The following is a 10,021-nucleotide window of genomic DNA, read 5'->3' on the forward strand; positions in this document are numbered from 1 at the left end:
AGGCCTGGCTGCATAAGGGAAGCTTCCCCTCCTCTCCCTTCCCCTCCCCTGTCCGCCTCAGGCAAAAAGACAAACAGTGTCTTCCCTTTCAGCATAGACGCAGTGTTTTCCCTTCTTTCAGCCAAGCCATCCCCTGACACCAAGTGCCAAACAAGCCTGTTGAACACGCATGTACCTGGATGCGGGCAGCATGTCACTCGGCATGTCAAGAGAAACCATTTCCAATCGCCCCTGCCTACAACCTGGCTGACATGTCCATTGCTCAATGGTTGAGTGTCAGCCTATGAACCAGGAGGTCCCAGTTGGATTCCCCGTCAGGGCACATGTCTGGGTTACGGGCTTGATCCCCAATAGGGGGCATGCAGGAGGCAGCTGATCAATGATTCTCATCATTGATGTTTCTCTCCCTCTCCCTTCCTCTCTGAAATCAATAAAAATATATTTAAGAAAGAAAAACAAAAAAGCATGGATCCCTTCCCCTGGGCTCCCTTATTCTTTTCCTCTATTCATTTTCCTCTATTCTTGGTACACACATTGTTTTTGAAACCTGAGTATTATCAGCCCAAAGAGATAGAGCGGTCACGGCCACAGCAGAAATTGCCCATTCGACCAGACTGAGCAAACACAGGGGGACTGAGCCAACAGGCCGGGCTCCGGGGAACAAGCCGCTGTGACTGTCACTACTCCCCAGGCCCCGGTCTAAGGGAGCTGGACACGCATGTGGCGGGTCGGTGAGGAGGTCTGTGAAGGAGGCCGGAGTGCCCCCGGTGTCAGTGAAAGGTGCTCCCGCAGTTGAAGGGATGGAAGGGGAGCTTTGTGGAGCAGGTGGAGGCGAGACAACCAGATGGACCAACGGGTGTCCTTAGGGTTGGAAATGCAAACCATGAAGATGCCATCTCTTTTTAAAATATATTTTACTGATTTTTACAGAGAGGAAGGGAGAGGGATAGAGAGTTAGAAACATCAGTCAGCTGCCTCCTGCACACCTCCCACTGGGGATGTGTCCGCAACCAAGGTACATGCCCTTGACCGGAATCGAACCTGGGACCCTTCAGTCGGCAGGCCGACGCTCTAGCCACTGAGCCAAACCAGTAAGAGCAAGATGCCCATCTTCTTAGGGAATTAAAATGCATGACCATCACTCCCCAAACGGTGCTCACGAATCGAAGCCATGGTGGGGGTGAGATCGCTCAGAAAAAAAGCGGACAGCGAGGAAAAGAAGACCGAGCTGTAAATGCTGCAAGGACGAGACTGCAAAGGACGAGGGGTGGAGCGGTTAGACTGCAGGTGCGGTGCCTTGGACGCCAACGGGACAAGCACTTCGAGAAGGAAGGGGCAGCCCTAGCCAGTGTGGCTCAGTGGATAGAGCGGCGGCCTGAAGGGTCTCGGGTTCGATTCCACTCAGGGCACATGCCCAGGTTGCGGGCTCGATCCCCAGTGGGGGGCGTGCAGGAGGCAGCGGATCCATGATTCTCATCATTGATGTTTCTCTCTCTCTCTCTCTCTCTCTCCCTTCCTTTCTGAAATCAATAAAAAACATATTTTAAAAAAAAGAAGGAAGGGGCACAGTGCAGACTGCACCAAGAGGAGGACCGGGCAGTGCCCACGGAAGCTGGCAACGTGGACGTCACGTCACCAAAGGGAGGGAAGGGGGAGAGGGTGGGAAGTGAGGAGATGGAGACTGGCTGTGTCAGGGTGACTGGGAACGCACGAGGAGTCAGCACTCTCCCTGACAGGGCGGGCATGAGCCAGGGTGTGGAGGGGCCCTGGACCTGGGGGAGGAGAGGGACGAGGCTGTGAAGGGGGCGGGGGGGAAGCAACCGCAGCGAGGTGGCGGGAGGCAGGCCTCAGACAGCGGTGCGGGCTCCCTGAGACAGGTGTGCCCCTTGTAAGCTGAGAACAGCCCTGTCTGCCCGAACAGCGCAGTGCGGGCCGCGACCACAGAAACACAATGTCCCTGCATCAGTACTCGGGGACCGCTTCTTCCCTCCCTCCCGCCCCCCCCCCCCCCCCACATTCCATGTAATGGTTTTGGATTGAAAGTGCGCTCCCTGTCTGAGCCCTGCCTGGGGGCTATAAACAGCCTCTTCACAGGGAGAGCTGGCAGCTGTCCACACCCGATGAGCAGGCCTCTGGCTCCCGATTCCCTCCTGGGAGCGCGCCCAGCGCGTTCAGAGAACCCTGCACCGCGGACGTGCTCCGTCCTGTGACCCCGCACTTGAGATGAGGACCTGGACTTGCAGTTTCATTCACTCAAGTTCATGTAGACGTAAACAGCAGCATGTGGCTGGCAGCTGGCAGCCAGCTATTCTTTCCCGTGTGTAGCTAGTATGCAAAGATGTGTATTCACTGAGAAGGGCGGTGAACAACTGGGACCCAAATGTCCATCAGCGGGGGCGGGTTAAAGGAGTTATGTTCCAACCATATAACGGAATGTTAGCCCGGACACAAGTCAAGATGTCCTGCTAAGTAAAAATAGAAGCGGGGAGGGGGGCCTTGGCTGGGTGGCTCGGTTGGTGGGAGCATCGTCCCTTGCAGCAAAAGGTTGTGGGTTCGATTCCCAGCCTGTGCATCCAGGAAGCAAGCGATCAACGTTTTCTCCCTCTCCCTCTGCCCCCCTCCTCTCTCTCTAAAAATCAAAAGGGGGAAAAAATCCTTAAGAGGATTAAAAAGGGAAGGGGGAAAAAATTAAAAAGGGAGGGAGTACAGGCCCCGGTTTTTGCAGAAAAGGACAGGATATATGAGCCTCAATGTACATGCAGTAAGAATCTGGAAAGACATTCCCCAAGTGGTAGCCTTCTCTCCAGGGAGAGAAAATGAACGAGTGGGAAGCAGGCGGAAAGAAGACGTAACTTAAGCCTTTTTAACCTTCAGGAGAGGGTGCTGTGTACCTTCTTGCTTAGTCAGATTAACTAATGAACCACTTAAATACAATAAAAATAGGAAAAAAGAACTGGCTTATAAAACTGCACGGAAGCTGCAGTCAGGCATTATGTCAATTACGGAAGCGTGCGCCTAGCGTTGTAACAGCCCTCTGACCACATGGACCCTGTACGTGCCCCCACCGCCCCGCGGGTGGTCCGCTATTTGGGGGCGGACTCTGACTTGGCTCGGAAATGGGTTCTGGGAGTTAATCTGGCTTCTCCCCGCGCCCACCCAGGTTAAAATTAAATTGTGCACATGCTCTGCGGTTTGGCACAGCTCGTCCTGCCGGGAAGGCCAGCCTCGGTGTCAGGACTGCTGGCTGGGGGGGAGGGCGGGGCAGACAGCGCAGGGCCGTTTCCATAGAGCCCGGGGCCGCTTAGCCACCTGGGATTTGGGTGATCCCCTTGGACCGAAGGAAATGTCAACTGAGGGTCAGCGTGGTGCCCGGGGCCTGGCCGGCACAACACCTGCTGTCTAGACGCCGCTGAGCACAGACTCGGTGCGCAGGCTGTCGCGGGCCACACGCCCTCCCAAACTGGACCTCAGTTTCCCCTCAGGACAGAGGCAGTGGGGTGGGAGGGGCTCTGGCACTCAGGAATGAGGGGCGTGCAGCTCATTCATGGCCGGGAGGACAGTCCAGGTCCTCACATACGAGTGACTGCAGCAGGGGAGACCCTCGGGGGGAACAGAGGTCTGATCGGGTGCCCCGGAAATGCAGTTAGCTCTCCTCCGTGCCCTTGCCACGGCTCCCCGGCCGCCCCTTCCTTCCAGTCTGCTTGGGGGTGAGGGCTGGGGTGGAGACACGGCCTGGGTTGGTATCCCAGCTCTGCATCAACCCGAACCTCAACCACTCCCACCTCCACGGCCCGTTAAGATAACTGTGTACTCTGCTGTATACAGCTGGTGCTCAACCAGGGTGCCTCTCACACTGCTCCTCGGGCTCCTGTGGGGACAGAGTGTGAATGCGGATGCACACCCATCTTGCTGCTATTGTTGTTGTCATTATTACTATTACTACTATTAAAAGCTCATTTTCCCTGTGATTTTAATCAGAAAATGTTATGTAGGAGCCAATCACCCATCCTCCTACATCTTTTGGCCAGCCAACTGTAGATTAAGCCAGATGGTTAAAATCGGCAGCCAAAAATTAAGCTAAAAAGCCAAATGACTCAAGAATCATTCCTCAGGAGTCTTTCTCGCCTTCCTCCTTCCTCAAAAATCTATTGACACTCAAATAAAATATGCCTAAAACCTGGTAGCTGCCCTGAGCATCTTTGAGGCAAATGGGGAGAGAAAATTTTTTTAACTTCATTTGAATACTACCAGTGCTAACACAGAACAAGGGCGTGTGTGTGTGTGTGTGTGTGTGTGTGTGTGTGTGTGAGAGAGAGAGAGAGAGAGAAAAAAAAAGAAAGAGAAGAGGTATATAGGTATCAAGAAGCACTTCCCAGAAGAGGTGACACCTGAGCTCAAAATAAGAGGAAGTGCTAAAGAAGCGGTGAGGACCCAGGGCGATGGGGGACGTGTCCAGCGAGGGGGTGGCATGGACAAAGGGCAGATGCAGAAACGCACAGACGGTGCAGTGACGCGCAGTGACGCGCAGACGGCATGATGGGAAGCGAGGCGGCTGCACAGGCAGGATAACGGCCCCCAAAGGTGTCAGACCCTAACCTGGAACCTGTACACGGCGCCCTCCGTGCAAACAGGGTCTCTGCCGATGTGTTGAAGGCCAGGTCCTTAAAATGGGGAGGTTATCCTGGATCACCTGGGGGGACCCTACAGGAGATCACACACGTCTGCAGAGACATGAGCAGAGATGCTGAGACGAGGGAGGAGAGGCAGGCGGAGAACAGCGGCAGGCGGGACTGTGGGGCAGGGCCAGCCCAGGAGAGGTTTAGGAGGCGAAGCCGCTCTATTTTGTGGTTGTTGTTTTAACTGCTTTTCGGTTGAAGAGGGCCGAGAAGCACCGAGGCTGCGACAGGGACGTCTAACAGAAGGGACGTCCCAGGCGCCCTGGCTGGGTGTGCCCTGCCTCGGGGGGGCGGGGGGGCCGATGGGGCCCCTTCCCGGGCTTGGCATCCTGGCCCTCAGCCGTCGCCAGGACCCCACCCCAGCCGTGAGGCTGTGGAGCTGGGCACAGAGCTGCTTCCGGGAAAGGACACGGGACCCTGACCGCACGTCCCTGGGAGCAGGAAAGAGACAGGTTCTGTGCTGGTGGGTTGGGGTAATTGGGGCACTGACGGGAAAGCATTCCTCACCGTTCTCTGTCTGATGAAAAAGTACGTGGCGGGGACTTAGAGCCCTCACAGCCCTATCATCAGCGCTCACATCGCTCAGACTAACTGGGTCACCGCGTGGGCTCACAGCCAAGACACAGCGAGCAGAGGGCAGGCCCGTGGCCTCCTGCCCGCCCCCCCCCCCCCCCCCAGGAATAGGCAGCTCTGGGCACCCCCGAGCGAGGGACAAGTCCCGGAAACATGCTGAACTAGGAGCACTAACGGCATCTGACTTTATTTCCCTCCTGTCACCGCCTCAGATCAACTCTGTCTGATCACCCTTTCTGTCTCCCCGAACCTCCATCTCAGGAAGAGTCTGTGGCAGGAAACAGACAGGATGAGATGAAACCCTGAGCCCCAAACCCAGAGGGGACAGGAGCCGCGAGGGAAGCGCCCGGAGAACACTCCAGTTGCAGGCTCGGTGCCCGGCACCCGAGTCTCACACCGTCCTTTCCAGGAGGCGGAGGTTCTCAGCATCTGGAAGAAGCTCGTGCACCGTGGGCCGTGGGCCGTGGGAGGTGGGAGATTCCAGAGCCTGGGATGGCCCTTCTCCGCCTGCTGCCATGGCGACGGAGATTAACAAGCACTAAGCTCCCGGGGCCTGGAGGCGCGGGGACGGCCAGGCAGAAGGGCCCACTGTGCGTCTCCACCCAATGGTCACTGAGGTTGCTAAGTACACCTAATCCAGCTGTCACCAGGCACCCACCCTCCTCTGCAAACAACAGCTGGTCAGGGCTGGGCCCGCGGCTGCCCATCTGCCACCAGCCCTCCCTGGCCAGCGCTGTGCTGTCTCTCAGACGGCCCTTATCCCACGGACCATCTCCCCTCATTCCCGCCGGTGTGGCTCAGATGGGATTTTCCATCCCACCCGCCTGGCCACTGCGGGCACTGGGAGTCCCAGATATGCCATCTGTCCTCCTCTATCCCAGGTCCTTCCCGGGCCCTCACCAGGCTGCGCGACAGGCTCTGAAGTCCGATGTGAATTCTGGCACCGGTGTTGTGACCCTTGGCAGGCTAGTCTCTCTGTGCCTGAGCGCCTTCTCAGGTATCATGTATAAGATGGAGACAACCCGGGCCAGTGACTTTCAACCTTTTTCTTCTCATGGCACACATAAATTACTAAAATTCTGCAGCACATCAAAAAGGTACTTTTTGCTGATCTGACAAAAAAAAAGGTATGATTTTGATTCATTCACTGGGTGCCTGTTGTTGCATTGGCCATGGCCACTTGTTTATTTCACAGCCTGAGGGGAAAGAGCTCGGGGTTCCTGATTAAAGGCACGTGCTGCATGTTTTAGCCATGCTGTGGCCGCCAGGGGCAATCGCTGACCTGAGCACGGCAGAGCCTGGGAGGACTCAGCTGGTCCCCAGGCACACAGCATCTTACAGGGTCTGGCTCCCGGGCCCAGGAAACACAAGCTCTTTTTCGCCGCCCTGCAGGCCCTCTGCCCCCCCAGAGGCACCCCGGCAGCAGACCACCCTAACTCAAACAGGGCCTTCAACTCTGTTTGCTCTCTGACAAGGAGACCAAGAAGCAGTTCTATAACGCTCCTCAGAAAGGGTCCTGAAAACTACGAATGGATCTTAAGAATCTAGTGGAGCCTGGCCTGTGTGGCTCAGTGGTTGAACGAGGAGGTCACGGTTCAATTCCCGGTCAGGGCACATGCCCAGGTTGAGGGCTCGATCCCCAGTAGGGGGCATGCAGGAGGCAGCCGATTCATGATTCTCTCTCATCACTGATGTTTCTATCTCTCTCTCTCCCTTCCTCTCTGAAATCGATAAAAATATATTAAAAAAACCAAACCTCACAAAACATAGAATCCACAAACCCCGAAAGAGGTTCGAATGCTGGGAGACTGAACAAATGACAGTGTCACTCAGGGGGTATGAAAAGGGGAGCCTGGGGGTGGGCCCACTAATGTCATTGTTTAGGTGGACGAAGGCGTGAACTTGACACTGTGGGGAGCCTCTGACGCGGTGGCCTCAGTGTGCGGTGCTGCCGTGTGAGACGCCCTGGGTCCCGGGCCCCGGCAGCACCGAGTGGCCCGAGCACAGCCCCACCCTGTGCTTCCGAGAGACGGTGTGGAGAGGACACGGCCTCCCCGGCACGGCCCCCCGTGGCACGGCCCCCTGTGGCAGGCTCCCACAGCGTGGAACGCACACCTAGAAGGCAGGTGTCTGCCGGCTGAGGCACGGCGGCCTTTGCCTGCGCAGCGGGACCTGAGAGGTGGTGGCTTCCTGTTCTCGCCTCAGCGATAAGCAGCAGCTGGAAGGGGAGCCAGAGCAGGGGTCTTCATTGCCCATGGCTGCTAGAAAGGGGACAAGCGAGTCCCTCACCACCAGGAGACGGGGAACCATGGTGAGACGGACTTGAAAATGCCAGGTTAACCCTTCACTCACTCACTTGCATCTGCCCAGACCCAGGGAGGAGCCGTGTGGCCCTGAGAGAACAGATGCCTGGCCCAACTGACCAGCACTCTCTACCCATGTGTCAGTCAGGGGCCTGTGTGTGTGTGTGTGTGTGTGTGTGTGTGTACACACATGGAGAGGGAGAGAGAGAGAAACATCGACGATGAGAGAATCTCTGCCAGAAGCCTTCCTGGGCCCCCGTCGGGGCAGGTGCTCTGGGCCGCTGGTGTGCCGCCCGGCACCTGCTCTCAGTGAATCCCCAGCCTGCCTCCTTGTCCGCTCCCCCATCCGGTCCGTAACTGGGGACTTGCAAAGAAAGACACACCTTGCAAAAGCTCAGCCCCTGCTCCTAGAAGCACCTCAAGAGATGCTCGTGGACCAAATGAAGGAGGAGATGCCAGGGCACCCCGCAGGCGCAGCCCCACTCGCCGCGGCGGGTGGAGAGGGTGCCGGGCCCACCCCTGAGACAGGCCGCTGGAGGGGGGTGGGCTGTGCAAGCCGGAGGCTCACGTGCTCAGTCCAGGGGCCCCACGTGGGACGGTGGCCTCCAGACGACAACACGAAGCAGCGGCTGCCCCAGTCTTCACAGCACACACACGTGTGCCGAGCGCAGCGTCACCGAGCAGCACCTCCGAGGCTCCCGCTGCAGCCGTGCGGAGGCATCTGGGCAGAGAGGGGTCTGAGGTCTGGTCCCTGCGCAGCCATCGCTCAGATGCCCCAAGTACTGGCAAGTCCAGGGCAGGGCCACTGCTGGCACCGCCCTTCCCACTCCCTCTTTCCAGAGCCCCTGGCAGCCCACAGCCGTTGGCGGGCCTCTTGAAATAAGGCTTTCCGCCCTGGCCGGTGTGCTCAGTGGGTAGAGCGTCAGCCTGCAGACTGAGGGGTCCCGGGTTTGATTCCGGTCAAGGGCATGTGCCTTGGTTGCGGGCACATCCCTAGTAGGGGGTGTGCGGGAGGCGGCTGATTGATGTTTCTCTCTCATCGATGTTTCTAACTCTCTATCCCTCTCCCTTCCTCTCTGTAAAAAATCAAAATTATTGGGGGAAAAAAATAATAAGGCTTTCCTTTCCCCTTGCCCAAGCCAGAGTGGCCCAGACCCCCCTCATCGCCCCCCCACACACACACACACACCCACGTTCTGAGGGGCAGGATCTGCCTCCTATGGGGCAAGACCCTTCCCTCGCTGCACCCCATCCCAGCGGACTTCCCTGGACCAGGCTGCTGTCTGTTTGCAGCTGGTGGCATTCCTTCTGCCTGCTCTAATCATGAACTTGAAGGAGAGGGGTGGGGAAGGGCGTTCAAGGCTCTCTAGACTCTAGAGCAGGGGTCCTCAAACTTTTTAAACAGGGGGCCAGTTCACCGTCCCTCAGACTGTTGGAGGGCCGGACTATAGTTTTAAAAAAAACTATGAACAAATTCCTGTGCACACTGCACATACCTTATTTTGAAGTAAAAAAACAAAACGGCAAAAACACCCGCATGTGGCCCGCGAGCCGTAGCTTGAGGACGCCTGCTCTAGAGTCTAGAGGCTTCAGCACCGGGTCTGGCTTTACAGAACTAACAGGTTCAGATCACTCACTTCCTCTGGAAAATCAGCCTTAGACCCGGGGTCCCGCACACCACCACCCCCCCCCCAGCTGTGACAGCAGGTGGGCCAGTCACCCCCCTTGCCTGGAGAGAAGCAATCAGATGTGAGTGCTGGATGTTGCTAGGAAGCAACCGGCAACAGCTGGCTGAGAAATGAGTCGTGTCCCTGGGAAAGCATGTTCCTGGCCGCTAATTAAATGTTGCCGAAGCGTCTCTTCCTTCGGGGAGCCATAGAAATGTGCCGAATTAATGCGGGCAGGAGCGGGCAGGGCGCAGCGGGCTCACCCGCCTGCCAAGGCCCCGCCTGCCTGAGCACAGGCAAGGCTCAGGGGGCTGGGATGGAAGGCTAAGCCCCCGGGAGGCTGGTGAAGTAAAAACCGGGGCCTCAGACTACTCAACTCCACGGGCCCACGGCGCCTGCCTATCCCACCTCTGCGGCTGCGGGGGAGGGCACTGGGTAACTACGTTTTAAAGCTCCGTAAAGCCCACCTCTGGGTATGTCTCCAAAAGCAATGAAAGGGTCTCTGAGAAGTATCTGCACACTCGTGTTTATAGGAACACTCGTCACAACAGTCAAGGAGTGGACGCCACCCAGATGTCCTTTGATGAATGAATGGGTCAACAAAATGCGGTCCTGCACACGATGAAATGTGATTCTGCCTTTAAAGGGAAGGGAATTCTGACACATCGTACAACAGGAGGACCCTTGAGGACCTCATGCGCAGTGGAATAAGCTAGACACAAGGAGACAAGTGCTGTGTGACTCCACTTGTACGCGTATGAAGTATCCCACGGAGTCAAATGCATGGAAACAGAAGGCAGAA

Source organism: Cnephaeus nilssonii (assembly GCF_951640355.1).
Source record: "Cnephaeus nilssonii genome assembly, chromosome: 24".
Lineage (NCBI taxonomy): Eukaryota > Metazoa > Chordata > Mammalia > Chiroptera > Vespertilionidae > Cnephaeus > Cnephaeus nilssonii.